At 43.4% G+C, this 23,852-nt stretch overlaps 1 protein-coding gene across 1 annotated transcript in view; it reads right to left on the bottom strand.

Annotated features, from left to right (window-relative positions):
- The window catches only part of CRY1 (cryptochrome circadian regulator 1), an 82,509-nt gene that overhangs the window by 40,224 nt on the left and 18,433 nt on the right, over positions 1-23,852 (bottom strand). The gene's annotated exons all lie outside the window — the stretch shown is intronic.

Below are 23,852 nucleotides of genomic sequence, written 5' to 3' on the forward strand. Positions count from 1 at the left end.
GACCTCCACTAACCAATCACTGCAGTAATAATTGTTTGCTATTGGTAATTAGACATCAATCCTCTATTAGTGAACACAGGCTAGGCCTCATACATGTATACCTTATAAAAACAGGCAAAAATGAATACCAAAGTACATGAATTCCAAATGGCAATGCTACTATATAAAACACATCCAGCTCAACCTGAATTGATCACCCCAGGAACCCTAAACCACAGGGTGCTACAGTATGCAAAATAGAGTGCCTCCTGTTGTCAACTGCCCGGCCCTCTCAATGATGGGCCAATTGTAAGATGCAATGTCTAGAGCAGTGGTCTCCAAACTGTAGCCCAGTGGCCATATTCAGCCCTTTGCCTACCTTTATCCAGCCCTTGGAGGACTATTCCTCCCACTTACACCAACATTGGGTCAGTATACATTCCACTGACACCAATGATTGGGCACTATTCCTTACAATGACGCCAATGATGGGCCACAATTCCTCCCAATGACACCTACGAAGCGGAACTATTCTTTGCTTCCTTAATACCAAGGAATCACTGTTACTTCCACTGGCCACAGGTCGTCACCCCCAAAAAGTACTGTAAACCGACATATTGCTTAGAGAGTTTGGAGACCCCTGACTACATGCGTTGGCCAAAATTGGCATACCAGATTACCCTACTCTAGGATTTGAGGTCAAGTCCCAAGTCACTAAAGAAGAACTGAAGGCGGACACACACACACACACACACACACACACACGCACACACACACACACGCACACACACACGCACGCACGCACACACGCACACACGCACACACTTGCTTTAAACAGGTTTCACCTAAAAAGGATGGAGGGACGCGTATCTACGTTTTCAAATCATTTAAAATAATTTATTTAGGAATGCTATACTACATGAGCTCCATCATGTGACTATGGTTCTAGACAACATTTAATTAAAGGACAGCCAAAAGCCTGTACAAAGTTGGCGAATACAGACAGAACAATCTGAAATGATCCAATGGAACAAACTGACCTACAAACCCACTTCCATGCCCTGTGTGTCTGCAGGATCAACATCTGCTCCCTGGTATATACGGCTGATTAGCTACACGACTGTACATTCCGTCTGATAGATGGATTAGAACTGTATTTGGATAGGCTTCTGACCTGTAACCTTGTCTGCAGGCTTTACAATAAAGCTATTATTGTTATGAGTAGAACACAAATGTTGAGCACTTGTGACTGAGCTACTGTAATCTGCATATAGATCCCAAATGGCTCAGCATGCATCAGCTATGATTGGTCACTATGTTGTTGTCCTGCTAATATAACATTCTGGGGTCTGTAAAATGCATTGAACCACCACCAAAATATTTCCACCTTCTTAGACAAGGTACTACAATGTCTTGCAATGTATAGGTGGTCATAGCTTCCAACATTCTCCTCATTTGGAGGGACCTTCTCCCTCCCCCCCACCATCTTTTCTCCCCAGTTTTTACCTAATAAAAAGTATTTTATTACATTACACCTTTCATCTAACAATCAAATATAATGCATCTTGTTATTTACTTCCAACACATGTGCAGCACCAAAAGGGTGGTCTTTAATGACAAGCCGCACACATGCATTGTTGTTGTTGGGGGTGGTTCTTTGTGCTGAGAGCGTGCAGTGCTACACTGAGCTGTCACAGACCACTCTTGATCTGGGCTACAGATTAGTAGCTGGCAGGACCCACTTTTCATGGTCTCTGTAACTGGAAGCCTTGCAAGAGGTGTTCTCTGCCAATACACTTTGTGCTAAAAGGTGTCCCCATTTCTCACTTTAGAAAGTTGGGATTTATGGTAAAGTAGCAGTAGATAAGGAGAGGTATCTGAAGATACTTTCACACCCCTAGCAGTAGGAGCTCAGAAATCCAGGTGCTCCATTATGTAAAGGGCTGCAATACCCATGAGGCACTGTGTTCTGAAAATAAGTATGCATTTCCTGATCATGAAAGAAAAACCTAAGGGGAAAAGGCTGGCAACTGCATTTTTCAAAATCAGAACCCACAAACACAGATGGAAACTGTGCCATTTATACAATTCTAGTTGTTTCTGAAGGCAAGCCACAAAATGGAAGAATTGGGCCCTAACTGTGGGTGATACAAGAAAACAACTGCACAAATAGGGGCTTTCAATAGGAAGAATGTTTAAGGTTCATAAGCAGAAATCTAGCCTTCAATACGGATGTCAGTTTGTGAATTAGGAGCTTTAACCTGCCCCTTAATGTACCTCATAACTAGTTTACCACCAGTAACTGAGTACCTTCGACAACCACCAGTTAAGAATGGGAGGCGAACAGGGGCAAGTCAAGAGTTCCAATTTCAGGAAGAGACATCAATGCCATGAGGGCTCCTGAGGCACAGGAAACTACTTTAGGCTCCTGCGCTTGAAAAAAAAAAAAAAAAAAAAAAAAACATCCACTTGTTTTATATCTTTTTACAAATACACTTTATATATATATTATAAAAAATACAATTGCTTCTTGTAGATACAGTAACTTCATTTTATATGGAGAAAGGAGAAATACTTTACCAATACATATTTTTAAATGTAATTGATGCTTCATGTATCCTTTGTAGTTTATTCATTCACAGATTGCTGTGAAGGAATGATGCAACTGTGAAGGCAGAGGCCTGCACAACCGATCCAGTTTTAAAAATTGTGACAGCAGGCACGGGAGAAGAACCCTAGCTCACTGTCACAGTTGGGGAATCAGGAGTACTGCACAGTAACAGGTTACACCCTAAATACAGGTGCAACATGCTATTAAAGGTCAATTTCAGTATCCTTTAAGCCAGTAAGGCTGAGTTCATACTGCTGCGATCCCAAAGTCATGCTACTTTAGTGATGCAACGTTGCAGTCTATGGCACTCAGGTCACAGAAAAGTAGTACAGGAACCTTTTGTCGCATTAAGATGGCATCCATTGAAATTAATGTGTTTTTGACTTGTCATGCAACGTTATGTGTTAAGTGTGAACCTGGGCTAAGACCGTAACACCACAGGAGCATTTGAATGGTCTCTTGGCAATCTTGTGGCAGTTTATTTACCACCAGGGACAGGAGCTCTCGTGTAATTTTTCAACATTCCATATCACATTCTGAAAACAAATATTTCCTGTTACTAGAGCGTATGCATAACCAAGATTTACAAGATAAAGTACTGTACATGAACAATAAAACCAGCAGACAGTTAACAGCAGCAGACAGTGCATTTAATAAAACTACTTTATGGGATTCAGCATCATATTAAAGACACCTAATCCAGATTAATGGAGTGGCATTTACTACTAAGAATGTCACCTGAGTGACACAATTAGACACTCCAGCCTCTTGTGCGGATAAGAAACTGTATTTGGAAACAGACAGTCCAGGACAAGTCAAAGCTACATAGATGATTAAATATAGAGTGGATTGAGACAGATTTAGATGTTATGTACAGTTCTTTCCTGACCTAGAACAAGGTGCTGAGTCCATTCCTAGACTGAGGACCCATGTTACCTATGGAAGACAGTAATAAACTATTTATATCTGATTGGTTCCTGTATTTTGCACCAACTTCTTTTCGCTCTCCTTGCAGGGATCCCTGAAATGGAAGTAGTGGAATCATGGACAAAATCATAATTTACATGGATTATGTGATGTCATCTACCAATAGCACGAAAAGACTAAGTTCACCTTTTGCCACATCTAGTTGCCATAGTAGGTTAAAGTGATTCTAAAGGTAGTTTTTTTCTTTTCCTTAATGCATTAAGGTAAAAAAAAATATTATAGGATAATTTAAGATACTAATCATCTATGGCCAGCTTTAGGGTTCATGAAGGGCTAAGTGCTGGGCTCATGTTAGAGCTCATGGTAATGCTCTTAAAATTTAATTCTCCCTAAATGTACCATAGTGGTTTAACCGCTTACCTACAGGGCACTTATACCCCCCTTCCTGCCCAGGCCAATTTCCATCTCTCAGCGCTGTCACATTTTGAATGACAATTGCGCGGTCATGCAACACTGTACCCATATGAAATTTTTATCATTTTTTTGTGAGATAGAGCTTTATTTTGGCGGTATTTAATCACCTCTGGGTTTTTATTTTTTCTTAAACCAAAAACCACTGAAAATTTTGAGAAAAAAAAATGTTATAAAATGTTATAGTTTTTGTTATAAAATTTTGTAAATAAGTGATTTTTCTCCTTCACTGATGTGCGCTAACACTGAAGGGCAGCTCAGACGGGCACTGATATGTGGCATTGATGTGCACTGGTAGGCACTGATATGTGGCACTGACAGCTGGCACTGATGGACACTGACAGGTGGCACTTCTGGGGCCACACGGATCATCAGTGCCCTGATAATCTGTGTACATGTCCCCTCTGCGGAATGCCGATTACTGGCTCTCCTCTCGAGCTGTCAGCGTGACAGCTTGAGAGGAGAGAAATGGACACAGGAGAGATTGGACACAGCTGATCACATGACCGAGCCAACATCTTCAGCTCTTTCCGTGGATCGGTGATCCGCTGTGTCCGAGGGACACAGAGCACCGCCGATTGCTGCGTGCTCCCTGAGTTGCACATGCGTGGTGAGAATGGAAGGCCGTCAAAAGACGGCCTATCAGAATGAGAGAACCACCTTGCGCCTGTCATTGGACTATATGGCGGGCGGTTAAATAACTTATTAAAAAACAAAAACAAACCACAGCATTTTTCCATTAGATACTTTTACATTAACCCAAAAGGGCTTTTAAATTCCTGTTACTGGCCACTAGCCTGCACATGTCACATAGTAAGTGCTACACACACACACAGCAATAGCCACAGTGCTCATGCCACTCAATCTATGAGAACAAACATATTTATTTATTACAGGTACTTTTATAGCGCCATCAATTTACATTCACATCAGTCCCTAACTCTCAAGAAGCACACAATCTAAGGTCCCTAACTCACATTCATACATACACATACTAGGGCCAATTTAGACAGGATCCAAGTAACCTATCAGAATGTCTTTGGAGCATGGGAGGAAACCAGAATACCAGGAGGAAACCCATGCAGGCAAATGGAGAACAAGCAAACTCCAGGCAGGTGGCACCGTGGCTTGGATTTGAACTGACAAACCTAGTGCTGCTAGGCAGAAGTGCTAACCATTTAACCAATTAGTGTGCTGTACCTGGCAAGCAAGCACAATTTTCTCTATGCCCAAATGATCATCTCACAGATCTATATGAGCAAAATAAAGTAGCCTGCAAAAAGCCCCGACTTAAACCCAGGTAAACACCTTTGTGGTGAGTTGGAACATTGATTGCATGCCAGGTCTTCTCATCCAACTTTATCTGAAGCACAATTGCTCTTTTGTGCCAAATGGGCACAGATTCTTATAAACACACTCCAAAAAAATCTTGCTGCTAGCATTCCCAAAAGAGGCTGATCAAGACACAAAATAGTGGTTTCATGAAGCTCATAAAGATGTAATGGTAGGTCTCCAAAAACTTTTCCCATACAGTCTTGTTTATGACTAGAATAAAACGTTGTCAAGAGTACCCCAACATCCCCCTTACATCAGATGTCAAAATCCCCCCAACATCAAAAGTCAGAGTCTCCCACCCCTCCTTACATCACAAGATCTGGAGGAGGACCAGAGGAGGCCTAGAGTCTGCCGAATGCAGAGACCAGGGGAAGCGTAGACGAGGAGGTGCTACAGCTGCACACAAAGGAGTGGGATCTGTAGGAGTTCTGTCCTCCTATCCGTTGCAGACTGCTAAGAAGGGAGGGCAGAGATGAGCCTCTCTGCGGCTGTAGAGAAGAGCAGAATTTGGCAGAGAAGTTCTGTTGCCTTCTCTGCTGCCAACTGCTAAGACAAGGTGGAGGCAAAAATGAGAGGGGTGCTGTAGGAGAGGTGCGGGGGCCACATAAATTGTCTTGGCGGGCCAAATTCGGCCCACAGGCCTTGTGTTTGACACGTGCACTAGAACCACTAGAAACTGCCTTGATTACTGTATAACTTCAGTCAGAAAAATACATTTGGCTTCCCTTGCTCCTGGCCAAACACATTTGGCTTCCCCTGCCCCGCTTTGGATATTTTAAGGCTGCTGGTAAAATTACAGAATGATCAGGTGAACACCATACTGATAATTACACAGGATGGAGAGTAGCACACTCGTGTGGGTAACTCAGCAGCAAGTGCTCAAATATGAATTAAAATCAGTGAACACAGGCATAAAAGAATCGTCTCATGGAATACTCTGTGTAATAGGTCTGATTCCATCTCCTAGGCAGCTACACAGGTGACAGCACAAATTAATAATAAGATGTTATAAATCACAGTATGTACACACTGTGCCAGGAAACTGTTGAAAAGCTTGACCCCATAAAACCTAGTTACAACAACGGGGATTGTGCCAGAAGATTTATATATTAAAAGACAGATAGGTAGATAAAAGACAGGGCAGGACAGGAGAGCTAACAAGTTTCCCTGCTAAAAAGGTTTACTTAACGATTTCATTACAACAATGGGAACCTGAACATGAAATGTCATTCTACACCCAAAAGAGAGCTCCTGACATGTCCATGACAGACCAACATGTCTGTTAAGCCTTGTGGTTTTTATAGGAGAGTTGACTTTAGGAACCATATTTTTGGCAAGCAATATATAAAAAAAAAAACAAAAAACAAAAAAAACCCAAAAACATACAAATTTTAATAAAATGTAACAATGATAAAAAGCTCACACGGCTATGTAGATTGTACATACAAAATCACCATAAAAAAAATTATATAGTGTAGAATCTTGACATATTAATGCTCTCTTAAATAGGATGTCAACATTCTCTTCCATATAATTGTTAAATGTTTTTATGGTGACTTCTGTATGTAAAAGCTACAAGGCTATATAAGGCATTGTTACATTTAATAAAATTTGTACAATTTTCTCATATTTCTTGCCAAAAATGTCCTTTGATTACTAGATCCCATACAGTCCCTTAAACCGCTCTTTTCAAATTTTGGTACATCTACTCTGAATTTTACTGACAAAGATCCTGTGTAATAATAAAAAAAAAAAAAAAACCACGTAAATTTTCCAGAATGCTTCAGTTTACACAAATTTAGATACATAAAAACATCCATAAAATTCTTCCATTCCACTAGTACAGTTTTTAATGCCAGCATGAATGCACATGCATTTACTTGCGTACAAACATAAAATGGAAGAAAATACTGACAGCCAAATTTTCTGAACGCAGCACAAGCTTGCTGAGCTGTGTGCATGGACCCACCATATACAAAACTGCTGCTAAAGTGATTTGAAATCTTCACACCAAAATAGGGACATCCCAGTCAAAGGATTCATTTATGACCATACAAGGTAAAATGGTCTGCAATGTTTTTCAGATATTTGATAGAAATATGACAAACAGAATGCTTTGCCCCATTTATCCTTTAATAGTGCAGAAAAATAGCCTTGGTATGTCCAATAATAGGCCAACAATTTAATACATCAGAAAAGGGTGCGCTATTTTCAGTCAGTTTTAAAATACAAAAATAACTGCAGCAAGGCCCACATTTAGATATAGAGGCCCAGGCTTCACCTGAATCCATTTGTTGCCTTTTATTGTGGATCTCTTTTAAACTATTTGAAAATGTCACAACAATCTGAGAAAGTAGGTCATCTCTCCTGGTAACCGGAAGGGGGAGTGGGCTGCTCCTGTATACTGACCTACTTTGCAGCTTACATGAGAACTACGTGTAACCATTCTCAGTCATTTCCCTTTTTTCATGCTTAAATCAAAATGCGCATAAAAGTAAAGACAAAATGTTCTCAGTCTGTGACCCTCACAGAATATAATATAGTGCACAAAGATTAGAATTTACAATCTAGAAAGGTCATGATCACATATGGAGTAAACTCTGTACTTTGCAAGGGGCACTGTGCCCGACGCTTTGCCCCAAATAAATGAAAAACAATCAGACGTTATATAACTTTATTGCAACAAAACAAACTTTAAAAAAGGACCAGTACACACAAAATACATATTGGATCATACAAGCAGCAGAACTTTAAAGCAAATTAAACCCTGTACTATGCCACCTGAAAAATAACACCATTCACAATTTCATCATGTGATTTGTAAACATCAAATTTACCTATAATTGTAGGTCTACTGTTATGCCTTTGGATGTTTTTTACCCCCACTCCCAAAGAAGCTGGCCCCATCTTTAAATCTTTGCAACCTTGCTTCTGCCTTTCACAGATGTCATAGCATCAATCATGAGCATGCACAAACCAGAGTAGGTAGGAAGGATGCTTTCTAAGGCTTGTGAGATCCAGCACCTATGTCAGGGTCACAGGATTAAGTCACTACGACAAGGGGCTCTGTATGAGCAAGGCATGGTCAGCCTTCTATGAATGTAAAATAAAGCGGGCATGCAAGGGTAACATCACCAGCCCAAACAGTGATATCTTCGGAACTACACAGCTTAAGGCCTCTTGCACACAGTAGTGGTGTTTGAGCATCACCATTTCTGGACGTAATTTCAGATGTTTGTTTTGCGCATATCTGGGAGTATTTGTAGGTATACGCATTCATGTGCATAATACATTCCTATGAAAAATTATTAATATTTATGCTCATATGTATTTGCACGCATTTGCGCATACCAGTGCAAAATATTGGTATGCAGCGCTTGTTTACACACCTGTGTGTACAGGTAAATGGTAACAAAGGGCTTAATTTCAGAGCAGTAAAGAAAAAGTTGCAGTGTGCTAGAGGCCTGGCTTAGAAGGTATTATACAAGGGGTACCTACAATATGCTTGGAGATTGAGTAAAAGTACAAAGTGCTTTAACTAAAAAAATGGTACATACCTACCTGTCCAATGGCAGAAGCTAGTCATCCTGGTACTGTATGCTGCGCATGTGCAGCTCAGTTTACAATGCTGGAGAAGACAGTCTGCAATAAAATGCTCCTGTCTGCTCACCAAGACAAAAGTCGCCCTTTTCAGTGTTTCTTACAGCGGGAACTTTAGTTTTTAGACTTACACCGCAACGTTACAGTAAAACCTGAATTACTGTTCACATTATTGTAATATCTGGTAACACAAACAGTAATACATGTTACTGCATTGCAGTGACAATCTGAATGGAAACTCAACACCTGTGTTACAGCATGTTGTACCACATCGTAGTGGATTGTGTGAGGAGAAAAAAAGGGTCATGTGCAATTTTAAGGATGTCAGGCTGTGTTGATTGCCTTTATGCACCTCAAATGAATGCGTGTGCAGTAATGCTTCGCAAATTTGTGACGAGCCCTCAACCATTGAAGGGTTGTTACAGATGGAAAGAAATTGCCTGACAAATCAGTTATGAGGCTTTTCCTGTGTGTGACCGTGTGGATTCTTCTTTTCATTTCCTGTCCCCTAATCCCAATGGGATTACTGACACTGACCAGAAAATACAGTCCACACACAGGACCTCATTACCCCCAGATACACATTTTTAAATTTTTTTACAGATCTAAAATGCAGCAAACGTCCACCGAGCTGGTTTCGAAACAGTTTTAGCAATTTGTTACCTTAGGGTGCCTTGTATTTCAATCACAAGCCTCCCATTACTTTAAAGAGAACCGAAAAAAAAAACCCAAAAAACACAGCATTTAACCCTAAACCTAGAAGGGAAACACAGAAGAGTTACTATTATGGGCAGGCAAGGACACTGAAATCAGGACACACGGACGGTAATCAAGGCTCAGACATCAACCTATGTGTAACAGAATATACTTTGTTGCGTGGGCTGAAAGTTATGCCCTATGATCTCCAGCAATCACTTTTGCTTTTTTACAATTATCTTACTGAAGGCAGATACGGTGGATTACTGATGGAAATACTATTTTTACATATATCACACATACAGTTTGGTCCATATATATTTGGACACAGGCACAATTTTAGTTTTTTTTCAGGTATTTACCAAAACATTCAAGCTATAGGCTGAAAGTGCACACTCTCAGGTTTAATTTGAGGGTATGTACATCCAAATTGGAGGAAGGGTATATGAATTACAGCTCTTAAGAGTAGCCATCCCCCCCTTTTTCAAGGGATCAAAAGTAATTGGACAATTGAATCAAAAGCTGTTTCATGGCCAGGTGTGGGCTACTCCGTTATGTCTTCATCAATTAAGCAGGTAAAAGGTCTGGAGTTGATTCTAAGTGTGGTATTTGCATTTGCAATCTGTTGCTGTGAACCTACATCCTGCATTCAAAGGAGCTGTCCATGCAAGTGAAACAGGCCATTGTAAGGCTTCAAAAACAAAACAAATCCATCAGAGAGATAGCAGCAACATTAGGAGTGGCCAAATCAACAGTTTGGTACATTCTGAGGAAAGAAGAACGCATTGGTGAGTTCAGCAACATAAAAAGGCATGGCCGTCCACGGAAGACAACAGTGGTGGAGGATCGCAGTATCCTCTCTATGGTAAAGAAAAACCCATTCACAACATCCAGACAAGTGAAGGACACTCTCCAGGAGGTGGGCGTATCATTGTCTACAATCAAGAGAAGACTTCACGAGAGCAAATAGGGTTAACCACAAGATGCAAACCATTCATAAGCCTGAAGAACAGAAAAGCCAGATTAGACTTTGCCAAAAAAACACCTAAAAAAGCCAGACCAAATTCTGGAAAAGCATTCTTTGAATGGATGAAACAAAGATTAATCTGTACCAGAATGACAGGAGGAAAAAAGTGTGCAGAAGGATTTGAACAGCTCATGATCCAAAGCACACAACATCCTCTGTAAAACATGGTGGAGACAGTGTGATGGCATGGGCATGCATGGCTTCCAGTGGCACTGGGTCATTTGTGTTTATTGTTGATATGACATAAGCAGCCGGATTAATTCTGCAGTGTTTAGAGATATACAGTGAGCTTAGATTCAGCCAAATGAAGCAAAGTTCATTGGATGTCTCTTCACAGTACAGATGGACAATGATCCAAAACACACTGCAAAAGCAACCCAGGAGCTTTTTAAAGGAAGAGAAGTGGAATATTCGTCAATGGCCAAGTCAATCACCTGATCTCAACCCCGTTGAGCATGCATTTCACTTGCTGAAGGCAAAACTAAAAAAGGCAGAAAGACCCCCAAACAAAGAACAACTAAAGACAGCTGCAGTTAGAGCCTGGCAAAGCATCAGAAAGGAGGAAACAGTCTTTGGTAATGTCCATTGGTTCCAGACTTCAGGCAGTCATTGCCAGTAAAGGATTCTCAACAAAAAATATTAAAAATGAACTTTATATTTATGATTATATTCAATTGTCCAATTACATTTGGACCCTTGAAAAAAAGGAGGGATGGCTACTCTTAAGAGATGTAATTCTTAAACCCTTCCTCTAATTTGGATGTACATAACCTCAAATTAAACCTGAGAGTGTGCACTTTCAGCCCATATCCATTATAGAACTATAGCTTGAATATTTTTTTGGTAAATGCTTGAAGGAAGAAAAAAAAAACAAATGTTGCCCATGTCCAAATATATATGGACCTAACTGTATATTCATACACACACACCTCAAAAAAATTAAAGGAACACTTTGAAAACACATCAGATCTCAGTAGGGAAAAATATCATGCTGGGTATCTATACTGAGATGGCCTGGGTAATGTCTTAGGAACGTAAGGATGTCCCAACATTTGATGGAAATGAAAATTATCAACCTACAGAGAACTGAATTCAAAGACACCTCAAAAATCAAAGTGAAAATGTGAGGCAGCAAGGCTAGTCCATTTTGCTGAAATTTCATTGCAGCAACTCAAAATGGTACTCAGTAGTTTGTATGGCCCCCACGTGCTTGTATGCATGCCTGACAACGTCGGGACATGGTCCTAATGAGATGACGGATGGTGTCCTGGGGTATTTCCTCCCAGAGCTGGACCAGGGCATCACTGAGCTCCTGGACAGTCTGAGGTGCAACCTGGCAGCTTCGGATGGACCAAAACATGAGGATATCCTGGAGGTGTTCTATTGGAATTTGGTCAAGCGAGCATGGGGGCCATTCAATGGTATCAACTCTGTCCAGCTCACCTACAGTAACTGCCTGTCCCTTGGAATCTCCTTCATGCTCTTGAGACTGTGCTGGGAGACACAGAAAACCTTCTGGCAATGGCACATATTGATGTGCCATCCTGGAAGAGTTGGACTGCCTGTGCAACCTTTGTAGGGTCCAGGGATCGCTTCATGCTACCAGTAGTGACACTAACCCTAGCCAAATGTAAAACTAGTGAAAGAGGAGTACGGAAAAAAAATGTCAGTGGCCACCACCTGTAAAACCATTCCTGTTTTGGGGGTCATCTCATTGTTGCCCATCTAGTGCACCTGTTAATTTCATTAACACCAAAGCAGCTAAAACTGATTAACAACCCTAAATGATAAATAAATTATACGGTATCCTTATAGTATACAAAAATTCCCAAAACCGCATGTAAACACTTTCACCCCAAAGTGTAAAAATCGGATTAAAATATGCATAAATATAATCCCACAGTATCCAAAATATCAAAAACACAATATAAGACACAATCCAAAATATCAAAGTGTCCTCCACAGTATATAAAGTCACTCAAAATTCAAAAACATCCAAAAGTTCAAAAAACCTTTGTGTTGCAAAACAGCCTCCAAAGTGATTTATGGGACCATAAAACCTCAAAAAAAGAGAAAGATTTGCATAGAGCGTTATCCTCAATAACGCAAATATAAACGCATGTGTAATCCACACAAAAACACTCGTGATCACCAAAAGTGAACAACCGTGTGAGTGTCAGTTAAACAATCTCGTGAATCAAACAAAACAAAACAGTGAAGGCTTGTGCAGAAAGTGTACACCTCTAAAGTGTGCAATTAGATACCCTTACCAAATATCAAAAAACACAGGGCTTGTAATCATCTAGGCAGGGTGTATTCATGTATAGTATTCCACCAAAGAGATCCTCCCAATCACAAAGAGACTCCTTCTTAACACCATGCTCCAATAATGATGCCCATCCAATATATGGAATAAACAATAGTGTAAATCCGCATAAAATTGAGAATATATACTTTATTATATGCTTACATTCTCCTTCATCTTTAAATTGCCATCATATCAGATAGAATTACAGCCAGACCTCTGGAGATCCTCTGAGTCACCAAACATGTGTAAACTTGGACTTTCCAGGATTCAAAATGGCCGCTCGGTCACTTCCGGTTCCGCTGTGCGTCTTGACGTCACTTCCCTTGACGCATTTTGTCATCGGAATTAGTCATAATAGATAGAGACGTCAAATCAGGAGGGTCATATTTATACCTGTCTACGACATGAGCGCAGAGACCGAAGCCACAATGTCGGAGAAGGGACCGCCGCCCACACCGCGCTACATCTATATCACATCCATGGCTGACAACCCCGCTGCCCTCGGCATGTTAACGGCGACTGTCCTCTGATGGATCATATATAATGGCTACATAAAAAATAACATGTGCAATACATTTCAAATACATAGACATATATAATGTAACTCAATACTACCCCCTAAATTCCATACTTTTAATAAAAACAACAATATAAGACCACATTAATCCCCCAGCTCCCTAGAGGCCAAATCCATGTTTGCGGAGTATATATCCAGAAACTAACATCATTAATGCACATCCATTTCTAATAAACCATAAGAGTTCTATATAATCTTCCTATGATATCAACCTAATAATGCTCCATAACTAATAAATTATTAGACCCATAATTAGTCAAATTATATTAACTAGTCAATTATAAAAATCCCAAGATTACATTATAGATAGTCCCTCAATCTACTTAATATATATTATACATGACCCCTAATTAAAATACTTGATATAAAAATAAAATCTGAATAAAATTCAAAATAAAATAAATTAAGACCCTCACCTCACATAAATATCAATAATGTACCCTTACTATCACTTCAGAAGTTAAAGTTAAAAATTGGAAATAAAAGGAATTAAGATCCAAATCTACATTTAAACCATATGGTCTCAAAGTCTGAAGCTCGAATATCCAAAAAGTTTTGTTTTGGGAGATCGCTTTTAATTTATCTCCACCTCTCCAATGAGCTTCCATCCTATCTATCCCACAAAACTTCATAACACTAGGGTCACAGTCACGAAAATCCCTAAAGTGTCTAGATAAGAAAGGGAAAAAGGACCATTGCCTATTATTAAGATGTTCTCCCAGTCTAATATGTAACGGTCTGGATGTCCTGCCCACATACTGAAATCGACAGGGACATTCCAGTAAATATGTTACATATTTGGTAGAACAGGTGATTAACTTCTTAATTTTAAAATTAATGCCTGTGCTGCAAGATGTAAAATCTAATATTGATCTCTTATTAATATTGGTAACCTTACAAGTAGTACACTTTTTGCATGGGTAAAACCCCTTAAAACCAAAACATATGTAATTTATTCTGTTTAGGAGGAGAGATAATGTTTTTAACTAAACTATCTCTTAAATTCGTATTCTTCCTATAAATAAACAAAGGCTTTTTAGGCAAAATAGAACCCAACACATTGTCCTTCCTCCGGAAGTGGACCGAGCGGCCATTTTGGATCCTGGAAAGTCGAGTTTACACACGTTTGGTGACTCAGAGGATCTCCAGAGGTCTGGCTGTAATTCTATCTGATATGATGGCAATTTTAAAGATGGAGAATGTAAGCATATAATAAAGTATATATTCTCAATTTTATGCGGATTTACACTATTGTTTATTCCATATATTGGATGGGCATCGTTATTGGAGCATGGTGTTAAGGAGTCTGTCTTTGTGATTGGGAGGATCTCTTTGATGGAATACTATAAATGAATACACCCTGCCTAGATGATTACAAGCCCTGTGTTTTTTGATATTTGGTAAGGGTATTTAATTGCACACTTTAGAGGTGTACACTTTCTGCACAAGCCTGCACTGTTTTGTTTTGTTTGATTAACGAGATTGTTTCACTGACACTCACACGGTTGTTCACTTTCGGCACTATTAGTGATCACGAGTGTTTTTGTGTGGATTACACATGCGTTTATATTTGAGTTGAGGATAACGCACAATGTGAATCTGTCTCTTTTTTTGAGGTTTTTGAATTTTGAGTGACTTTATATACTGTGGAGGACACTGATATTTTGGATTATGTCCTATATTGTGTTTTTGATATTTTGGACACTATTATATTTATGCATATTTTGATCTGATTAACAACCCTTTCTGCTACTCAACTGACCAGATCAATATCCCAGGAGTTTAATTGACTTGACGCTTTACTACACACACACTAAAAGTATTAGAACACCCCTCCAAAACATTGGATGCAGGTGTTCAAATCACCGCCATGGCCACACGTGTTTAAAATCAAGCACCTAGGCATGCAGACTGCTTCTACAAACAGTTATGAATAGGTTACTCTCAGAAGCTCAGGGAATTCAAGCGTGGTACCGTGATAGGTTGTCACATGTGCAATAGGTCAATACGTGAAATTTCCTTGCTACTAAAAAATATTCCACAGTCAACTGTTAGTGGTATTATAACAAAGTGGAAGCAACTGGGAACAGCAGCCCAGTAGGCCACGTAAAATGACAGTAGGGTCAGCGCATGCTGAAGCGTACAAGTCGCCAACTGTCCGCAGAGTCAATACCTCCAAACTTCGTGTGGCCTTCAGATTAGCACAATAGTGAGTACAGAGCCTCATGGAATGGGTTTCCATGGCTGAGCAGCTGCATCCAAGCCTTCATCAAGTGCAATGCAAAGTATCAGATGCAGTGGTGTAAAGCACGCCGCCACTGGACTCTAGAGCAGTGGAGATGTGTTTTCCCTGGAGTGACGAATCATGCTTCTCTGTCTGGCAATCTGATGGACGTGTCTGGGCTTGGCGGTTGCCAGGAGAAAAAAGTACTTATCGGACTGCATTGTGCCACGTGTAAAGCTTGGTTTAGGGGGGGGGGGATTATGTTGTGGAGTTCTTTAAGGGCTTGGCCCCTTAGTTCCAGTGAAGAAAACTCTTAAGGCATCAGCATACCAAGACAATTCATGCTTCTAACTTTGTGGGAACAGTTTGGGGATGGCCCCTTCCTGTTCCAACATGACTGCGCACCAGTGCACAAAGCAAGGTCCAAAAACAGACATGGATGAGTTTGGGGTGGAGGAACTTGACTGGTCTGCACAGAATCCTGAGCTAAATCTGATAGAACACCTTTGGGAAGAATTAGAGTGGAGACTGCAAGCCAGGCCTTCTTGTCCGACATCAGTGCCTGACCTCACAAATGCACCTCTGGAAGAATGGTCAAACATTCCCATAGTCACACTCCCTTAACCTTGTGGACAGCCTTCCCAGCATTGTTGAAGCGGTTATAGTTGCAAAGGGTGGGCCAACTCAATATTGAACCCTACGGACTAAGACTGGGATGCCATTAAAGTTCATGTGCGTGTAAAGGCAGGCGTCCCAATTCTTATGGCAATATAGTGTACATACACGAGGGGCATTCAAGTCAAACCGGGACTTTTGGAGTTTATATAATAAAAGTGTTGCTGTCTATGGAGTGGCAGGTGTAAACAGACATGTGTTTATTTACACCTGCCTGCATCCGTTCCCGTCTGTTAAAAACCAGACATATGGTGATCTGTTCCCCATCCCTCTGGCTGATCATATCGAATAACAGTCCGTCTCCTTCCAACTGTCCACAGAGGAGAGAGTGCTGCATTTGTGCCTGCTTGCATAGGCGGAGCAGACATGGACCTGCCATCCGCCTGCTCAGCAGAGATCATTAGAAAGAGCCCCCCTGCTGAGCAAGCAGATCTGCTGATGGGTCTGCCCCATGTGAAAGGGGCCTCTGTCTCCTGTTCCAATAGCTTCCTGAAATGTTTCAAAATTGAGCCATTCACTTTTACTGATAATAAAAAGATGAACAGAATTAGAAAACCACCAGCTGAACGTCAACCTATTAAAGCAGAAAAACAAAAATGACTTTAGCCATGGGAGAATGAGAGCAGAATGGTGAGCGGAAAAAGAAATATTGATTTGTTTGTTTAAATGTGCTTTACATAAGAACCTCTTTATTCCTGTAAAATGTTTACACATAAGCAGCCCACATGTGGCCAAGGACAAGAGGCGCACGGTACATTATTAAAAAAATGTAAAAGTACTTGACCTACATTGGATGTGCCAGCAGTTCTGAATCTCTGGCTGGCACAAAACCAGTTTATCAAGCAGTTAAATAAATTGCAGCAAAGAACAGACCTCCCCTGCTTCGCCAACAAGGCTGTCAAGTGTCTAGGTCCTGGTTCAAACCTGAGAAACACTACCGTGTCACGTTTTTGGGGCGTTTTTGGAGTGGCACTATTCATTTGAATTGCCTCCCTCTGCTCCAAAAACATGCTAAAGAAGCTCATGCACCAAATTTTGGACATGAGTCAAGCTTTTTGCAGTGCAACTGCTACCCATGTTTGGGGTGCTATTAAGAAATAATGGCAACGCAAGCGTTTTGCATATTTTAAGCGCATTTGCAGAAACGTTTGTTTCTGCCAGCATTTCTACTATGTCCATGAGTGAAGAGGGCCTTCCACACTTTCATTCACTGGATTCATAGTGCTATGTACAGCACCCTGCTGGCCGCTCCCACCAGCCATGATCTGGTTGCATCACATTGAGATTTTAGAATGGTCAAGGTTCAGAACACCTGTTGGGAAGTGGTATTCTGCAACAGGAATAGAGAAAAAAAATTACTCAAATAAGCTTCAACGACTGAGCTGTTCCACTGCATATGCCACCATTTTCTGCAGCATCTGGCCCACTACTAGGTGTGTTGGATGCTTGGACCACCATTGCAACGTGGCTCCCTCAACCGTCCGCTATGTCACAATTGTTTTCTGTAGAGATATAGGTGTCGATGAGAGGGACCAAGAATAGGGCCAAGTTTGCAAACCATTTGTATAGTCCACTGCAAAGATTTTTCAGGCTGTTGAATACAGTGGAGAAAGGGGACATGTACGGTGGAGGAAGTGGGACAGTTATATATTAAAAGCCTTTTTATGTGCAAATTCTTTTCTTCTTTATTTCTGTTCCATTGTAAGGAGAGTCTCCTCAAAGGTCTGTTATAAGAGTGACTGGTTTATTTAGGATCAGGGGTTCAGGGTTGAAATTTTTGGGCAACATACTGTATGATTTACAAATGTGAGATTACATGGTACAAAATTGCCACAAGTGTACAAAGCCAAAAAACATTTTGAATTATGAAAAGGTTAGAGTCATGTCGTACTGGTAGCTCTTAACCACAGAATATCTGAAATGCAACTGCCACTTTCTGGAAGCTGTGAGAATGTCTTGTGGCGTTGCTCCAAGATGGATAATGAGACAAGAATCACCCCACCAGCAAAGAAAGGGAGCAGTTGTCAAGCCCTGGTGGGCAGGACAAAATGCATCAGATGGCCGAAGTAGTGGCTGAAACCAAGCCATTCATGCGTCTGACTCCTGGGGTCGGTTGAGCAGTGTCCATCTTCTCCTATCAGCTGCCACTTTCTGGAAGCCACTACCTTGATGTTCAAAATGTTGAATGATCTCAATTGCTAACAAGATAGGAACAAAGCAACAATTCTCCAACAGAGGCATAGAGGGAGAACTGCCATAGGGGAAGGTGAGGAGAGTCTTGGCTTTCCATTGACAAGTTATTCACAACAGAACTGCTAGCTGAACTTAGCCTAGCCACACACGTTAACATTTCTATCTCCCCACAGGCTGAACAAAAGAAATCACTTGGTTCCCTAATCTACGCTAAACAGTGCATATTCTAAAATTGGCCATATATTATACAATTTTCTTGTTAAAATTTCCTTTAGATTTACCTTCAATTATGTAGTGCAAGAATCTGCCTGACTGCATACAAATTTAAAGCGTTTAGGTTTGACCTCATAATTTATGGTTTTATTAAATCTAAAAGGAAATGTAAGGGACCGCCCGGCGGTACTACTAGCACTCCACTGAATAGGCGTCCCCAGCGCACGGAGTCTAAGTCCCAGGGTGCTTGTTCACCAGAGCCCCTGATGGTGGGGATGGACTTGGAGCTCCCTGAGACCAGGTCGTGGCTACTGGCTGCGCCCGTCAGTGGTAGCAGTATGCGCAAGGGGCTCCCACGGGGAAGAGTCTGATGTGAGCAGGTCAGAAGACCCCGCTGCACGGGATGGATGGATGGATGAGCAAGGTCAGACGGGCCGGGTCGGTAACAGAGAGGGCGGCAAGGTACAAGGCAGCGGGCATAGAATGGTCGGGTCACACGCCAGGTCAGCAACAGCAGGTCAAATCCAATAGGGGGCATTCAGGAGAGAGGTCAGGCAAAGCAAGGGTCAGAATAGGAGAAACAGCAAGGTCAGGTACAATCCGGGTCAATAACTTACAGGGTACAGGTTCACAGGATTCAGGATTCAGGATGCAGGAAAGACCAGAAGGCACTGAATGACAGCTCAGGGTCGTTTAAATATCCCGCCCTGCGCTGCCATTGGTGCCCAGCGGGCGGCCGCGGCTTCTACTGCGCATGCGCGAACTCGAACGCCGCGGCCGGCCCGGAACCAGTGCTCGAGTCCCTGCGCCGGGCGGCATACTGCGCCTGCGCCGGGACCAACGCGGCGGGGATCGAGGGGATCCCTGACATTGCCCCCCCCCTACGGGCAACCTCCGGATGCCCACCCGATCTCTCCACCACGGGTGATCGCGAAAGAACCTCCGGACAAGTCTGGGTGCATGGACATTATGGGCTGGTTCCCAAGAATTGTCCTCAGGACCATAGCCCTTCCATTTGATAAGGAATTGGGTCTGGCCTCCCCTCCGACACTTCAGGATTGTTTCAACCTCGAACTCTTCTTCTCCTTCGACCGTTACCGCTTCCGGGGGTCTAGATTCCCGGTCAGGGAAGGCATCTGGGACCACAGGCTTCAGAAGGGACACATGAAAGACCGGGTGGATCTTGAGCGTGTCAGGGAGGGCGAGTTCGTAGGCTACTTCGTTAACCATCCGTTTAATGCAGAAGGGGCCTATAAATTTGGGTCCCAATTTCTTTGACGGGCAAAGCATCTTTAGATTGGACGTCGCCAGCCAAACCTTCTCCCCAGGCCGCAATACCAGATCTCCTCTCCGTTTCCTGTTGAATGCTTTCCTGTAGTCTTCCTGGGCCCGACTGATGGCCACTTGAAGCTTCTTATTGTTCGCAGCGAAGAACGTTACCACATCTTGTGTTGCTGGTACTGGGCATTCCGACACCAAATCCGGGAGGAAGACTGGGTGAAAGCCATAGTTGGCAAAGAACGGGGACTGCCCTGTTGCTGAGTGGCGGGCGTTGTTATACGCAAATTCCGCTAAAGGAAGAAGTGGCAGCCAGTCATCTTGAGTAAACGAGGTATAGCATCTTAAGTATTGCTCCAAGGTCTGATTGGTCCTTTCGGTTTGACCGTTAGTTTGAGGGTGGAACGCAGAGGAGAGAGATAATTTGATGTCCAGGGCTTTGCACAGTGCCCTCCAGAATCTGGACGTGAACTGGACCCCTCGGTCCGAGACAATGTCTTCAGGGACCCCATGCAACCTGACTACCTCTCGAATGAAGACTTGCGCGGTCTCGGCCGCCGAGGGGGTTTTCTTCAACGGGATGAAGTGGGCCATCTTGGACAAGCGGTCCACGACTACCAGGATTGCCGTGTGGTCTCGGGATGGCGGAAGCTCGACTATAAAGTCTAGTGAGATCTTTTGTCAAGGCCGTTCAGGAATAGGTAAGGGTCGCAGCAGACCCCAAACCTTGTTTCTTGCTGGCTTGTTCTTCTGGCAGGTGACACAGGACCTGACATAGCCTTTACAATCCTTAGCCATGTCTGGCCACCAGAATGAGCGTCGGAGAAGTTCCAGGGTCTTTTCTGGGCCAAAGTGCCCCGCCATTGGGTGGTCGTGGCAATGCCCCAAGACCAGGGTTCGGGTTTCTTCCGGCACCACAATTCGGTCATCCCTCCATAGGAGTCCCCCCTTGTTCCGGAGCGGCCCTCCGCCTGAGGTAGAGAAGTTTGTGGATGCCTCCATTAGCCTGGAACGAAGATCCGACTGAAGGACCAAGAAGTTACCCAAGGACAGGATGGTGTCAGGTACTGGGGTCTCCTTGGCGTCTTCGTACATCCGTGATAACGCATCCGGCTTAGTGTTCTTTGATCCCGGCCGGTACATAATATGGAAGTTGAATCTCGAAAAGAATAGTGCCCATCTTGCCTGTCGCGGGCGTAGACGCTTGGCGGTTCTCAGATACTCTAGGTTCTTGTGGTCAGTAAATATTAAGATGGGGTGCACCGCACCTTCCAGCAGGTACCTCCATTCCTCTAACGCCGTTTTGATCGCTAGTAGCTCTCGATCACCGATATCATAGTTCTTCTCCGCTGGGGTCAGCTTCCGTGAGAAGAACGCTACAGGGTGGAGCAGTTCCTTGGTGCCTTTTCGTTGGGAGAGGATGGAGCCTACCGCATTCTCCGATGCATCTACCTCCACGATATAGGGCAGAGCGGCATCTGGGTGACCCAAAATGGGTGCCGAAGTGAACAGCTTCTTTAAGACTCCGAAAGCTCCCTGCGCTTCTGGTGTCCATCTGAATCGGGTTCCCAGCTTGGTTAGCTGAGTAATGGGGGAGACCAGACCCGAGAAGTTCTTGATGAACTTCCGGTAAAAATTTGCAAAGCCGATGAATCGTTGGACGCCTTTCCTATCTGTGGGTTCAGGCCAATCCAGTATTGCAGCGACCTTCTGGGGATCCATCGCGACCCCCGCGGTGGAGATAATCAGGCCCAAGAAGGCAATGCTGGATTGTTCAAAACAACATTTTTCTGCCTTGGCGTACAACCCATGCTGCCGCAACCGCCCCAATACTTTTGCTACGTGTATTCTGTGTTCCCCCAAAGACGGGGAGAAAATCAGAATGTCGTCTAAATAAACGATCACGAAGACGTCCAGAAAGTCCCTAAAAATATCGTTTACAAAGTGTTGAAAAGTGGCCGGAGCATTGCACAACCCGAACGGCATGACCAGATATTCAAAATGACCGAAGCGGGTGCGGAAGGCCGTCTTCCACTCGTCCCCCTCCCTTATGCGAATCAAGTTGTACGCCCCCCTCAGATCCAGCTTGGGAAAAACCACTGCTGACTTTAAGCTTTGGAACAGCTCTGGTACTAATGGTAGTGGGTAACGGTTTTTTATCGTGACCCTGTTCAATTCCCTGTAATCGATACATGGCCTTAAGGTTTTGTCCTTCTTTTCAACAAAGAAGATTCCCGCCCCCGCCGGTGAGGTGGAGTGACGGATGAACCCCTTCTGGAGGCTGTCCTCGATATATTCCTTTAGGGCCCCCAATTCGGGCTCTGAAAGGGGGAAGATTCGCCCAAAAGGAATTTCTGAGCCGGGTAACAGGTCAATGGGGCAGTCATAAGGGCGGTGGGGGGGTAGAGCATCAGCTCCCCGTTTGCTGAACACGTCTAAAAACCCATGGTAGACCGCAGGGATTACTTGTTTTAGTTCCGCTTCCCCCTCAGAACACAGGAGGATTTGGGGGGCCCCCGGGCCCGAAGTGCGGCAGTATATCCGACAGTATGGGGAAGGGAACGTGATTACTCCGGTCGCCCAGTCAATCTGGGGGTTATGGGCCCGTAACCATGGGAGCCCCAGAATGACTGGGAAGAGGGGTGAAGCTATAGCATCCAGGCGGAGGCATTCCTGGTGCTGGCCGGCAATGACAGTGGTGATGGAGGGGGTTTCCTGGTTCACTATTCCCGATTTTATTCGGGAACCGTCGGCCAAAAAAATATTGAACCCCTTCTGTTTTAATTGAAGGGGAATACCCTGCTGGTGAGCAAAACTAATATCCACGAAGCAGCTGCATGCCCCAGAGTCAATTATGGCCGATACTTCCACGGTCCTTTCTGGAAGCTGAAAGGAAAGGGGTACCACTAAGTATTGGGGTGGACCAACATTGCCAATGGATAAGGAAGAAGAGGTGCACTTACTCAGTTTCTGCGGGCAGGAACGCGCCATATGACCAGCTTCGCCACAATAGAGGCACAGGTTCTGGGATCGTCTGCGCAGATGTTCCTCTGGGGATAGTTTAGGCCGTGCCAGGCCGAGCTGCATGGGTTCGGGGTTGTCTCCAGGTGGCCGGTTTTGGACGACTGGCCTAGGTGTTTGACTGGGACCCTGAAATGATCCCCAGGGATTTCCATGACCCTGGCCGGACCTCTCAAACCTGCGTTCCCGCAATCTACGGTCAATTTTGATGGTCAGTGCTATTAAGTCCTCTAAAGTCTCAGGTACCTCCACCCGGGCGAGCTCGTCTTTCAGGCCATCTGATAGGCCAATACGGAACTGATGCAGGAGTGCGAACTCGTTCCAGCGAGTATCCCCCATCCATCGCCTAAAATCAGCTGCGTACTCCTCCGCCGCTCGGCGGCCTTGCCGGAGCGTGTACAGAGTAGCTTCAGCAGAAGCTGCCCGCTGTGGGTCATCATACAGGATGGCCATAGCATCAAAAAAACTGTCAACCGAACTGAGGTGAGGGTCGTTTTTTCCCCGTAATCGATGGGCCCAGTCTTGGGGTTCACCCTGCAGGAGGGAGATGACGAACCCCACCTTCACGGATTCAGTCACGAAGGTTCGGGGTTGTAGCTCAAAATAGAGGAGGCAGGACTCGCGGAATGATCTAAAACGTGTGCGGTCCCCGTGAAAACGTTCCGGTAAGGGTACTCGGGGGTCGGCCGCCGGGAGTGGTGCGGATGCCCCAGACAC

This window comes from Staurois parvus, unplaced genomic scaffold, assembly GCF_062004578.1.
Source record: "Staurois parvus isolate SC_StPar_1 unplaced genomic scaffold, SC_StPar_1.0 ptg000101l, whole genome shotgun sequence".
Classification (NCBI taxonomy): Eukaryota; Metazoa; Chordata; class Amphibia; order Anura; family Ranidae; genus Staurois; species Staurois parvus.